This window comes from Macaca mulatta, chromosome 9, assembly GCF_049350105.2.
Source record: "Macaca mulatta isolate MMU2019108-1 chromosome 9, T2T-MMU8v2.0, whole genome shotgun sequence".
In the NCBI taxonomy this organism is placed as follows: Eukaryota; Metazoa; Chordata; class Mammalia; order Primates; family Cercopithecidae; genus Macaca; species Macaca mulatta.
The window spans coordinates 42,548,899-42,562,579 of record NC_133414.1 but is presented as its reverse complement, the minus strand read 5'-3'; the positions used below and the strand labels follow the sequence as shown (position 1 = coordinate 42,562,579).

General features: G+C 39.6%; 1 pseudogene; it reads right to left on the bottom strand.

Moving 5' to 3' along the window:
• LOC144331423 (uncharacterized) overlaps positions 1–13,681 on the bottom strand; it is a 75,346-nt pseudogene that overhangs the window by 25,613 nt on the left and 36,052 nt on the right.

Genomic DNA, 13,681 nt, shown 5'->3' with positions numbered 1-13,681 from the left:
TTTCTCTTTGTTATCGGAGGTTATTTCCTTTGGCCCTATAGTCTTCAATGGGATCCGAAATATCTGTTCTCAGATTCCACAGCAATAAGGCTACCAAAGAGATCCACGAAATACAGATGTAACTCTGTGAGATGAATTAACAGAACACTAAGCAGTTTTCAGAAAGTTTTTTTCCAGATTTCATCTGAGGAGATTTCCTTTTTCACCATACCCCTCTATGGGCTGCCAAATATCACTTTGCCAATTCCACAAGAACTGTCTTAGCGAAAGGCTACTTGAGGGGAAAGCTGTAACTCTGTGAGATGATTTCACAGAACACAAATAAGTTTCTCAGAAAGCTTCTTTCTCTTTGTTATCGGAAGATATTTCCTTTGGCCCTATAGTCTTCAAAGGGATCCGAAATATCTGTTCTCAGATTCCACAGAAATAAGGCTGGCAAAGAGATCCACGAAACACACATGTAACTCTGTGAGATGAATTAACAGAACAGTAAGCAGTTTCTCAGAAAGCTTCTTTCCAGATTTCATCTGAGGATATTTCCTTTTACACCATAGCCGTCTATGGGCTTCCAAATATCACTTTTCCAATTCCACAACAACTGTCTTAGTGAAAGACTTCTTGAGGGGAAAGCTGTAATTCTGTGAGATGATTTCACAGAACACAAAGGGGTTTCTCAGAAAGCTTCTTTACATTGTTATCGGAGGATATTTCCTTTGGCTCTATAGTCTTCAAAGGGATCCGAAATATCTGTTCTCAGATTCCACAGAAATAAGGCTAGCAAAGAGATCCACGAAATACACATGTAACTCTGTGAGATGAATTAACAGAACACTAAGCAGTTTCTCAGAAAGCTTCTTTCCAGATTTCATCTGAGGATATTTCCTTTTTCACATAGCCGTCTATGGGCTTCCAAATATCACTATGCCAATTCCACAAGAACTGTTTTAGCGAAAGGCTACTTGAGGGGAAAGCTGTAACTCTGTGAGATGATTTCACAGAACACAAAGAAGTTTCTCAGAAAGCTTCTCTCTTTGTTATCGGAGGATATTTCCTTTGGCCCCATAGTCTTCCAAGGGATCCGAAATATCTGTTCTCAGATTCCACAGAAATAAGGCTAGCAAAGAGATCCACGAAATTCACATGTAACTCTGTGAGATAAATGAACAGAACACTAAGCAGTTTCTCAGAAAGCTTCTTTCCAGATTTCATCTGACGAGATTTCCTTATTCACCATAGCCCTCTTTGGGCGTCCAAATATCACTTTGCCAATTCCACAAGAACTGTCTTAGCGAAAGGCTTCTTGTGGGGAAAGTTGTAACTCTGTGAGATGATTTCACAGAAAACAAAGAAGTTTCTCAGAAAGCTTCTCTCTTTGTAATCGGAGGATATTTCCTTTGGCCCCATTGTCTTCCAAGGAATCCGAAATATCTGTTCTCAGATTCCACAGAAATAAGGCTAGCAAAGAGATCCACGAAATACAGATGTAAATCTGTGAGATGAATTAACAGAACACTAAGCAGTTTCTGAAAAACTTCTTTCCAGATTTCATCTGAGGAGATTTCCTTTTTCACCATAGCCCTCTATGGTTTTCCAAATATCACTTTGCCAATTCCACAAGAACTGTCTTAGCGAAAGGCTTCTTGAGGGGAAAGCTGTAACTCTGTGAGATGATTTCACAGAACACAAAGAAGTTTCTCAGAAAGCTTCTTTCTCCCTGTTATCGGAGGATATTTCGTTTGGCCCTATAGTCTTCAAAGGGATCCGAAATATCTGTTCTCAGATTCCACAGAAATAAGGCTAGCAAAGAGATCCACGAAATACACATGTAATTCTGTGAGATGAATTAACAGAACACTAAGCAGTTTCTCAGAAAGCTTCTTTCCAGATTTCATCTGAGGATATTTCCTTTTTCACCATAGCCCTCTATGGGTTTCCAAATATCACTTTGCCAATTCCACAAGAACTGTCTTAGCGAAACGCTTCTTGGGAAAGCTGTAACTCTGTGAGTTGATTTCACGGAACACAAAGAAGTTTCTCAGAAAGCTTCTTTCTCTTTGTTATCAGAGGATATTTCCTTTGGCCCTATAGTCTTCAAAGGGATCCGAAATATCTGTTCTCAGATTCCATAGAAATAAGGCCAGCAAAGAGATCCACGAAATTGACATGTAACTCTGTGAGATGAATTAACAGAAAACTAAGCAGTTTCTCAGAAAGCTTCTTTCCAGATTTCATCTGACGAGATTTCCTTTTTCACCATAGCCCTCTTTGGGCGTCCAAATATCACTTTGCCAATTCCACAAGAACTGTCTTAGCGAAGGGCTTCTTGTGGGGAAAGTTGTAACTCTGTGAGATGATTTCACAGAAAACAAAGAAGTTTCTCAGAAAGCTTCTCTCTTTGTTATCGGAGGATATTTCCTTTGGCCCCATAGTCTTCCAAGGAATCCGAAATATCTGTTCTCAGATTCCACAGAAATAAGGCTATCAAAGAGATCCACGAAATACAGATGTAAATCTGTGAGATGAATTAACAGAACACTAAGGAGTTTCTGAAAAACTTCTTTCCAGATTTCATCTGAGGAGATTTCCTTTTTAACCATAGCCCTCTATGGGCTTCCAAATATCACTTTGCCAATTCCACAAGAACTGTCTTAGCGAAAGGCTTCTTGAAGGGAAAGCTGTAACTCTCTGAGATGATTTCGCAGAACACAAAGAAGTTTCTCAGAAAGCTTGTTTCTCTTTGTTATCGGAGGATATTTCCTTTGGCCCTCTAGTCTTCAAACGGATCCGAAATATCTGTTCTCAGATTCGAAAGATATAACTCCTAGCAAAGAGATCAACGAAATACACATGTAACTTTTTGAGATGAATTAACAGAACACTAAGCATTTTCTCAGAAAGCTTCTTTCCAGATTTCAACTGACGAGATTTCCTTTTTCACCATAGCCCTCTATGGGCTTCCAAATATCACTTTGCGAATTACACAAGAACTGTCTTAGCGGAAGGCTTCTTGAGGGGAAAGCTGTAACTCTCAGAGATGATTTCACAGAACACAAAGAAGTTTCTCAGAAAGCTTCTTTCTCTTTGTTATCGGAGAATATTTCCTTTGGCCCTATAGTCTTCAATGGGATCCGAAATATCTGTTCTCAGATTCCACAGAAATAAGGGTAGCAAGGAGATCCACGAAATACAGAAGTAACTCTGTGAGATGAATTAACAGAACACTAAGCAGTTTCTCAGAAAGCTTCTTTCCAGATTTTATCTGAGGAGATATCCTTTTTCACCATAGCCCTCTATGGGCTTCCAAATATCACTTTGCCAATTCCACAAGAACTGTTTTAGCGAAAGGCTTCTTGAGGGGAAGGCTGTAACTCTGTGAGATGATTTCATAGAACACAAAGAAGTTTCTCAGAAAGCTTCTTTCTTTTGTTATCGGAGGATATTTCCTTTGGCCCCATAGCCTTTAATGGGATCCGAAATATCTGTTCTCAGAATACACAGAAATAAGGCGAGCAAAGAGATCCACGAAACACACATGTAACTCTGTGAGATGAATTAACAGAACACTAAGCAGTTTCTAAGAAAGCTTCTTTCCAGATTTCATCTGAGGATATTTCCTTTTTCACCATGGCCCACTATGGGCTTCCAAATATCACTTTGCCAATTCCACATGAACTGTCTTAGCGAACGGCTTCTTGAGGGGAATGCTGTAACTCTCTGAGATGATTTCACAGAACACAAAGAAGTTTCTCAGAAAGCTTCTTTCTCTTTGTTATCGGAGGATAATTCCTTTGGCCCTATGGTCTTCAAAGGGATCCGAAATATCTGTTCTCAGATTCCACAGAAATAAGGCTAGCAAAGAGATCCACGAAATACACATGTAACTCTGTGAGATGAATTAACAGAACACTAAGCAGTTTCTCAGAAAGCTTCTTTCCAGATTTCATCTGAGGATATTTCCTTTATCACCATAGCCCTCTAAGGGCTTCCAAATATCACCTTGCCAATTCCACAAGAACTGTCTTAGCGAAAGGCTTCTTGAGGGGAAAACTGTAACTCGGTGAGATGATTTCACAGAACACAAAGAAGTTTCTCAGAAAGCTTCTTTCTCTTTGTTATCGGAGGATATTTCCATAGGCCCTATAGTTGTCTAAGGGATCCGAAATATCTGTTCTCAGATTCCACAGGAATAAGGCTAGCAAAGAGATCCACGAAATACACATGTAACTCTGTGAGATGAATTTACAGAACACTAAGCAGTTTCTCAGAAAGCTTCTTTCCAGATTTCATCTGAGGATATTTCCTTTTTCACCATAGCCCTCTATGGGCTTCCAAACATCACTTTTCCAATTCCACAAGAACTGTCTTAGCGAAAGGCTTCTTGAGGGGAAAGCTGTAACTCTGTGAGATGATTTCACAGAACACAAAGAAGTTTCTCAGAAAGCTTCTTTCTCTTTGTTATCGGAAGATATTTGCTTGGGCCCTATAGTCGTCAAAGGGTTCCGAAATGTCTGTTCTCAGATTACACAGAAATAAGGCTAGCAAAGAGATCCACGAAATACACATGTAACTCTGTGAGATGAATCAACAGAACACCAAGTAGTTTCTCAGAAAGCTTCTTTCCAGATTTCATCTGAGGATATTTCCTTTTTCACCATAGCCCTCCATGGGCTTCCAAATATCACTTTGCCAATTCCACAAGAACTGTCTTAGCGAAAGGCTTCTTGAGGGGAAAGCTGTAACTCTGTGAGATGATTTCACAGAACACAAAGAAGTCTCTCAGAAAGCTTCTTACTCTTTTTTATCAGAGCATTATTCCTTTGGCCCCATAGTCTTCCAAGGGATCCGAAATATCTGTTCTCAGATTCCACAGAAATAGGGCTAGCAAAGAGATCCACGAAAGACAAATGTAACTCTGTGAGATGAATTAACAGAACACTAAGCAGTTTCTCAGAAAGCTTCTTTCCAGATTTCATCTGAGGATATTTCCTTTTTCACCATAGCCCTCTATGGGCTTCCAAATATAACTTTGCCAATTCCACAAGAACTGTCTTAGCGAAAGGCTTCTTGAGGGGAAAGCTGTAAATCTGTGAGATGATTTCACAGAACACAAAGAAGTTTCTCAGAAAGCTTCTTTCTCTTTGTTATCGGAGGATATTTCCTATGGCCCTATAGTCTTCAAAGGGATCCGAAATATCTATTCTCAGATTCCACAGAAACAAGGCTAGCAAAGAGATCCACGAAATACACATGTAACTCTGTGAGATGAATTAACAGAACACTAAGCAGTTTCTCAGAAAGCTTCTTTCCAGATTTCATCTGAGGATATTTCCTTTTTCACCATAGCCCTCTCTGGGCTTCCAAATATCACTTTGCCATTTCCACAAGAACTGTCTTAGCGAAAGGCTTCTTGAGGGGAAAGCTGTAGCTCTGTGAGATGATTTCCCAGAGCACAAAGAAGTTTCTCAGAAAGCTTCTTTCTCTTTGTTATCGGAGGATATTTCCTTTTGCCCTATAGTCTTCAATGGGATCCGAAATATCAGGTCTCAGATTCCATAGAAATAAGGCTAGCAAAGAGATCCACGAAATACACATGTAACTCTGTGAGATGAATTAACAGAAAACTAAGCAGTTTTTCAGAAAGCTTCTTCCCAGATTTCATCTGAGGATATTTCCTTTTTCACCATAGCCCTCTCTGGGCTTCCAAATATCACTTTGCCAATTCCACAAGAACTGTCTTAGCGAAAGGCTTCTTGAGGGGAAAGCTGTAACTCTGTGAGATGATTTCACGGAACCCAAAGTAGTTTCTCAGAAAGCTTCATTCTGTTTGTTATCGGAGGATATTTCCTTTGGCCCTATAGTCTTCAAAGGGATCCGAAATATCTGTTCTCAGATTCCACATAAATAAGGCTAGCAAAGAGATTCACGAAATACACATGTAACTCTGTGAGATGAATTAACAGAACACTAAGCAGTTTTCAGAAAGTTTGTTTCCAGATTTCATCTGAGTAGATTTCCTTTTTCACCATACCCCTCTATGGGCTTCCAAATATCACTTTGCGAATTCCACAAGAACTGTCTTAGCGAAAGGCTTCTTGAGGGGAAAGCTGTAACTCTGTGAGATGATTTCACAGAACACAAAGAAGTTTCTCAGAAAGCTTCTTTCTCTTTGTTATCGGAAGATATTTGCTTTGGCCCTATATTCGTCAAAGGGATCCGAAGTGTCTGTTCTCAGATTCCACAGAAATAAGGCTAGCAAAGAGATCCACGAAATACACATGTAACTCTGTGAGATGAATCAACAGAACACCAAGTAGTTTCTCAGAAAGCTTCTTTCCAGATTTCATCTGAGGATATTTCCTTTTTCACCATAGCCGTCTATGGGCTGTCAAATATCACTTTGCCAATTCCACAAGAACTGTCTTAGCGAAAGGCTTCATGAGGGGAAAGCTGTAACTCTGTGAGATGATTTCACAGAACACAAAGGAGTTTCTCAGAAAGCTTCTTTACATTGTTATCGGAGGATATTTCCTTTGGCCCTATAGTCTTCAAAGGGATCCGAAATATCTGTTCTCAGATTCCACAGAAATAAGGCTAGCAAAGAGATCCACGAAATACACATGTAACTCTGTGAGATGAATTAACAGAACACTAAGCAGTTTCTCAGAAAGCTTCATTCCAGATTTCATCTGAGGATATTTCCTTTTTCACCATGGCCCTCTTTTGGCTTCCAAATATCACTTTGCCAATTCCACAAGAACTATCTTAGCGAAAGGCTTCTTGAGGTGAAAGCTGTAACTCTGTGAGATGATTTCACAGAACACAAAGAAGTTTCTCAGAAATCTTCTTTCTCTTTGTTATCAGAAGATATTTACTTTGGCCCTGTGGTCTTCAACGGGATCCGAAATATCTGTTCTCGGATTCCACAGAAATAAGGCTGGCAAAGAGATTCACGAAATACACATGTTACTCTGTGAGATGAATTAACAGAACACTAAGCAGTTTCTCAGAAAGCTTCTTTCCAGATTTCATCTCAGGATATTTCCTTTTTCATCATAGCCGTCTATGGGCTTCCAAATATCACTTTGCCAATTCCACAAGAATTGTCTTAGCGAAAGGCTTCTTGAGGGGAAAGCTGTAACTCTGTGAGATTATTTCATAGAACACAAAGAAGATTCTCTGAAAGCTTCTTTCTCTTTGTTATCGAAGGATATTTCCTTTGGTCCTATAGCCTTCAAAGGGATCCGAAATATCTGTTCTCAGATTCGACAGAAATAAGGCTAGCAAAGAGATTCACGAAATACACATGTAACTCTGTGAGATGAATTTACAGAACACTAAGCAGTTTCTCAGAAAGCTTCTTTCCAGATATCATCTGAGGATATTTCCTTTTTCACCATATCCGTCCTGGGGCTTCCAAATATCACTTTGCCAATTCCACAAGAACTGTTTAGCGAAAGGCTTCTTGAGGGGAAAGCTGTAACTCTGTGAGATTATTTCATGGGACACAAAGAAGTTTCTCAGAAAGCTTCTTTCTCTTTGTTATTGGAGGATATTTCCTTTGGCCCTATAGTCTTCAATGGGATCCGAAATATCTGTTCTCAGATTCCACAGCAATAAGGCTACCAAAGAGATCCACGAAATACAGATGTAACTCTGTGAGATGAATTAACAGAACACTAAGCAGTTTTCAGAAAGTTTGTTTCCAGATTTCATCTGAGGAGATTTCCTTTTTCACCATACCCCTCTATGGGCTTCCAAATATCACTTTGCCAATTCCACAAGAACTGTCTTAGCGATAGGCTTCTTGAGGGGAAAGCTGTAACTCTGTGAGATGATTTCACAGAACACAAAGAAGTTTCTCAGAAAGATTCTTTCTCTTTGTTATCGGAGGATATTTCCTTTGGCCCTATAGTCTTCAAAGGGATCCGAAATATCTGTTCTCAGATTCCACGGAAATAAGGTTAGCAAAGAGATCCATGAAATACACATGTAACTCTGTGAGATGAATTAACAGAACACTAAGCAGTTTTTTAGAAAACTTCTTTCCAGATTTCATCTGAGGATATTTCCTTTTTCACCATAGCCCTCTCTGGGCTTCCAAATATCACTTTGCCAATTCCACAAGAACTGTCTTAGCGAATGTCTTCTTGAGGGCAAAGCTGTAACTCTGTGAGATGATTTCACAGAACACAAAGAAGTTTCTCAGAAAGCTTCTTTTTCTTTGTTATCGGAGGATATTTACTTTGGCACTTTGGTCTTCAAAGGCATCCGAAATATCTGTTCTGAGATTCCACAGAAATAAAGCCAGCAAAGAGATCCACGAAATACAGATGTAACTCTGTGAGGTGAATGAACAGAACTCTAAGCAGTTTCTCAGAAAGCTTCTTTCCAGATTTCATCTGAGGAGATTTCCTTTTTCACCATAGCCCTCTATGGGCTTCCAAATATCACTTTGCCAATTCCACAAGAACTGTCTTACCGAAAGGCTTCTTGAGGGGAAAGCTGTAACTCTGTGAGATGATTTCACAGAACACAAAGAAGTTTCTCAGAAAGCTTCTTTCTCTTTGTTATCGGAGGATATTTCCTATGGCCCTATAGTCTTCAAAGGGATCCGAAATATCTATTCTCATATTCCACAGAAACAAGGCTAGCAAAGAGATCCACGAAATACACATGTAACTCTGTGAGATGCATTAACAGAACACTAAGCAGCTTCTCAGAAAGCTTCTTTCCAGATTTCATCTGAGGATATTTCGTTTTTCACCATTGCCCTCTATGGGCTTCGAAATATCACTTTGCCAATTCCACAAGAACTGTCTTAGCGAAAGGCTTCTTGAAGGGAAAGCTGTAACTCTGTGAGATGATTTCGCAGAGCACAAAGAAGTTTCTCAGAAAACTTCTTTCTCTTTGTTATCGGAGGATATTTCCTTTTGCCCTATAGTCTTCAAAGGGATCCGAAATATCAGTTCTCAGATTCCACAGAAATAAGGCTAGCAAAGAGATCCACGAAATACACATGTAACTCTGTGAGATGAATTAACAGAACACTAAGCAGTTTTTCAGAAAGCTTCTTTCCAGATTTCATCTGAGGATATTTCCTTTTTCACCATAGCCCTCTCTGGGCTTCCAAATATCACATTGCCAATTCCACAAGAACTGTCTTAGCGAAAGGCTTCTTGAGGGGAAAGCTGTAACTCTGTGAGATGATTTCACGGAACCCAAAGAAGTTTCTCAGAAAGCTTCTTTCTCTTTGTTATCGGAGGATATTTCCTTTGGCCCTATAGTCTTCAAAGGGATCCGAAATATCTGTTTTCAGATTCCACAGAAATAAGGCTAGCAAAGAGATTCCCGAAATACACATGTAACTCTGTGAGATGAATTTGCAGAACACTAAGGAGTTTCTCAGAAAGCTTCTTTCCACGTTTCATCTGAGGAGATTTCCTTTTTCACCATAGACCTCTATGGGCTTCCAAATATCACTTTGCCAATTCCACAAGAACTGTCTTAGCGAAAGGCTTCTTAAGGGGAAAGCTGTAACTCTGTGAGATGATTTCAGGGACCACAAAGAAGTTTCTCAGAAAGCTTCTTTCTCTTTGTTTTCGTAGGATATTTCCTTTGGCCCTATAGTCTTCAAAGGGATCCGAAATATCTGTTCTCAGATTCCACAGAAATAAGGCTAGCAAAGAGATCCAGGAAATACAGATGTAACTATGTGAGATGAATTAACAGAACACTAAGCAGTTTCTCAGAAAGCTTCTTTCCAGTTTTCATCTGAGGATATTTCCTTTTTCAGCATAGCCCTCTGTGGGCTTCAAAATATCACTTTGCCAATTCCACAAAAACTGTCTTTGCGAAAGGCTTCTTGAGGGGAAAGCTGTAACTCTGAGATGATTTCACAGAACACAAAGAAGTTTCTCAGAAAGCTTCTTTCTCTTTGTTATCGGAGGATATTTCCTTTGGCCCTACAGTCTTCAATGGGATCCGAAATATCTGTTCTTAGATTCCACAGAAATAAGGCTAGCAAAGAGATCCACGAAATGCACATGTAACTCTGTGTGATGAATTAACAGAACACTAAGCAGTGTCTAAGAAAGCTTCTTTCCAGATTTCATCTGAGGATATTTCCTTTTTCACCATAGCCCTCTATGGGCTTCCAAATATCAGTTTGCCAATTCCACAAGAACTGTCTTAGCGAATGTCTTCTTGAGGGCAAAGCTGTAACTCTGTGAGATGATTTCACAGAACACAAAGAAGTTTCTCAGAAAGCTTCTTTCTCTTTGTTTTTGGAGGATATTTACTTTGGCCCTTTGGTCTTCAAAGGGATCCGAAATGTCTGTTCTCAGACTCCACAGAAATAAAGCCAGCAAAGAGATCCATGAAATACACATGTAACTCTGTGAGGTGAATTAACAGAACACTAAGCAGTTTCTCAAAAAGCTTCTTTCCAGATTTCATCTGAGGATATTTCCTTTTTCACCGTAGCCCTCTATGGGCTTCCAAATATCACTTTTCCAATTCCCCAAGAACTGTCTTAGGGAAAGGCTTCTTGAGGGGAAAGCTGTAACTCTGTGAGATGATTTCATAGAACACAAAGAAGTTTCTCAGAAAGCTTCTTTCTCTTTGTTATCGGAGGATATTTCCTTTGGACCTATATTCTTCAAAGGGATCCGAAATATCTCTTCTCAGATTCCACAGAAATAAGGCTAGCAAAGAGATCCACGAAATACACATGTAACTCTGTGAGATGAATTAACAGAACACTAAGCAGTTTCTCAGAAAGCTTCTTTCCAGATTTCATCTGAGGATATTTCCTTTTTCACCATAGCCCTCTATGGGCTTCCAAATATCACTTTTCCAATTCCACAAGAACTGTCTTAGCGAAAGGCTTCTTGAGGCGAAAGCTGTAACTCTGTGAGATGATTTCACAGAACACAAAGAAGTCTCTCAGAAAGCTTCTTTCTCTTTTTTATCGGATGATATTTCCTTTGGCCCCATAGTCTTCCAAGGGATCCGAAATATCTGTTCTCAGATTCCACAGAAATAGGGCAAGCAAAGAGATCCAGGAAAGACAAATGTAACTCCGTGAGATGAATTAACAGAACACTAAGCAGTTTCTCAGAAAGCTTCTTTCCAGATTTCATCTGAGGATATTTCCTTTTTCACCATAGCCCTCTATGGGCTCCCAAATATCACTTTGCCAATTACACAAGAACTGTCTTAGCGAAAGGCTTCTTGAGGGGAAAGCTGTAAATCTGTGAGATGATTTCACAGAACACAAAGAAGTTTCTCAGAAAGCTTCTTTCTCTTTGTTATCGGAGGATATTTCCTTTGGCCCTATAGTCTTCAAAGGGATCCGAAATATCTGTTCTCAGATTCCACAGAAATAAGGCTAGCAAAGAGATCCACGAAATACACATGTAACTCTGTGAGATGAATTAACAGAACACTAAGCAGTTTCTCAGAAAGCTTCTTTCCGGATTTCATCTGAGGATATTTCCTTTTTCACCATAGCCCTCTATGGGCTTCCAAATATCACTTTGCCAATTCCACAAGAACTGTCTTAGCGAAAGGCTTCTTGAAGGGGAAAGCTGTAACTCTGTGAGATGATTTCGCAGAGCACAAAGAAGTTACTCAGAAAGCTTCTTTCTCTTTGTTATCGGAGGATATTTCCTTTTGCCCTATAGTCTACAATGGGATCCGAAATATCAGTTCTCAGATTCCACAGAAATAAGGCTAGCAGAGAGATCCACGAAATACACATGTAACTCTGTGAGATGAATTAACAGAACACTAAGCAGTTTTTCAGAAATCTTCTTTCCAGATTTCATCTGAGGATATTTCCTTTTTCACCATAGCCCTCTCTGGGCTTCCAAATATCACTTTGCCAATTCCACAAGAACTGTCTTAGCGAAAGGCTTCTTGAGGGGAAAGCTGTAACTCTGTGAGATGATTTCACAGAACAAAAAGAAGTTTCTCAGAAAGTTTCTTTCTCTTTCTTATCGGAGGATATTCCTTTGGCCCTATAGTCTTCAAAGGGATCTGAAATATCTTTTCTCAGATTCCACAGAAATAAGGCTAGCAAAGAGATCCACGAAATACACATGTTACTCTGTGAGATGAATTTGGAGAACACTAAGCAGTTTCTCAGAAAGCTTCCTTCCACGTTTCATCTGAGGAGATTTCCTTTTTCACCATAGCCCTCTATGGGCTTCCACATATCACATTGCCAATTCCACAAGAACTGTCTTAGCGAAAGGCTTCTTAAGGGGAAAGCTGTAACTCTGTGAGATGATTTCACAGAACACAAAGAAGTTTCTCAGAAAGCTTCTTTCTCATTGTTTTCGGAGGATATTTCCTTTGGCCCTATAGTCTTCAAAGGGATCCGAAATATCTGTTCTCAGATTCCACAGAAATAAGGCTAGCAAAGAGATCCACGAAATACAGATGTAACTCTGTGAGATGAATTAACAGAACACTAAGCAGTTTCTCAGAAAGCTTCTTTCCAGATTTCATCTGAGGAGATTTCCTTTTTCAGCATAGCCCTCTATGGGCTTCAAAATATCACTTTGCCAATTCCACAAGAACTGTCTTAGCGAAAGACTTCTTGAAGGGAAAGCTGTAACTCTGAGATGATTTCACAGAACACAAAGAAGTTTCTCAGAAAGCTTCTTTCTCTTTGTTATCAGAGGATATTTCCTTTGGCCTTACAGTCTTCAATGGGATCCGAAATATCTGTTCTCAGATTCCACAGAAATAAGGCTAGCAAAGAGATCCACGAAATGCACATGTAACTCTGTGAGATGAATTAACAGAACACTAAGCAGTTTCTCAGAAAGCTTCTTTAGAGATTTCATCTGAGGATATTTCCTTTTTGTCCATAGCCCTCTATGTGCTTCCAAATATCAGTTTGCCAATTCCACAAGAACTGTCTTAGCGCTTGTCTTCTTGAGGGCAAAGCTGTAACTCTGTGAGATGATTTCACAGAAGACAAAGAAGTTTCTCAGAAAGCTTCTTTTTCTTTGTTTTTGGAGGATATTTGCTTTGGCCCTTTGGTCTTCAAAGGGATCCGAAATATCTGTTCTCAGATTCCACAGAAATAAGGCTGGCGAAGAGATTCACGAAATACACATGTAACTCTGTGAGATGAATTAACAGAACACTAAGCAGTTTCTCAGAAAGCTTCTTTCCACATTTCATCTGAGGAGATTTCCTTTTTCATCATAGCCGTCTATGGGCTTCCAAATATCACTTTGCCAATTCCCCAAGAACTGTCTTAGCGAATGGCTTCTTGAGGGGAAAGCTGTAACTCTGTGAGATTATTTCATAGAACACAAAAAAGTTTCTCCGAAAGCTTCTTTCTCTTTGTTATCGGAGGATATTTCCTTTGGTCCTATAGTCTTCAGAGGGATCCGAAATATCTGTTCTCAGATTCCACAGAAATAAGGCTAGCAAAGAGATCGACGAAATACACATGTAACTCTGTGAGATGAATTAACAGAACACTAAGCAGTTTCTCGGAAAGCTTCTTTCCAGATTTCATCTGAGGAGATTTCCTTTTTCACAATAGCCCTCTACGGGCTTCCAAATATCACTTTGCCAATTCCACAAGAACCGTCTTAGCGATAGGCTTCTTGAGGGGAAAGGTGTAATTCTGTGACATGATTTCACAGAACACAAAGAA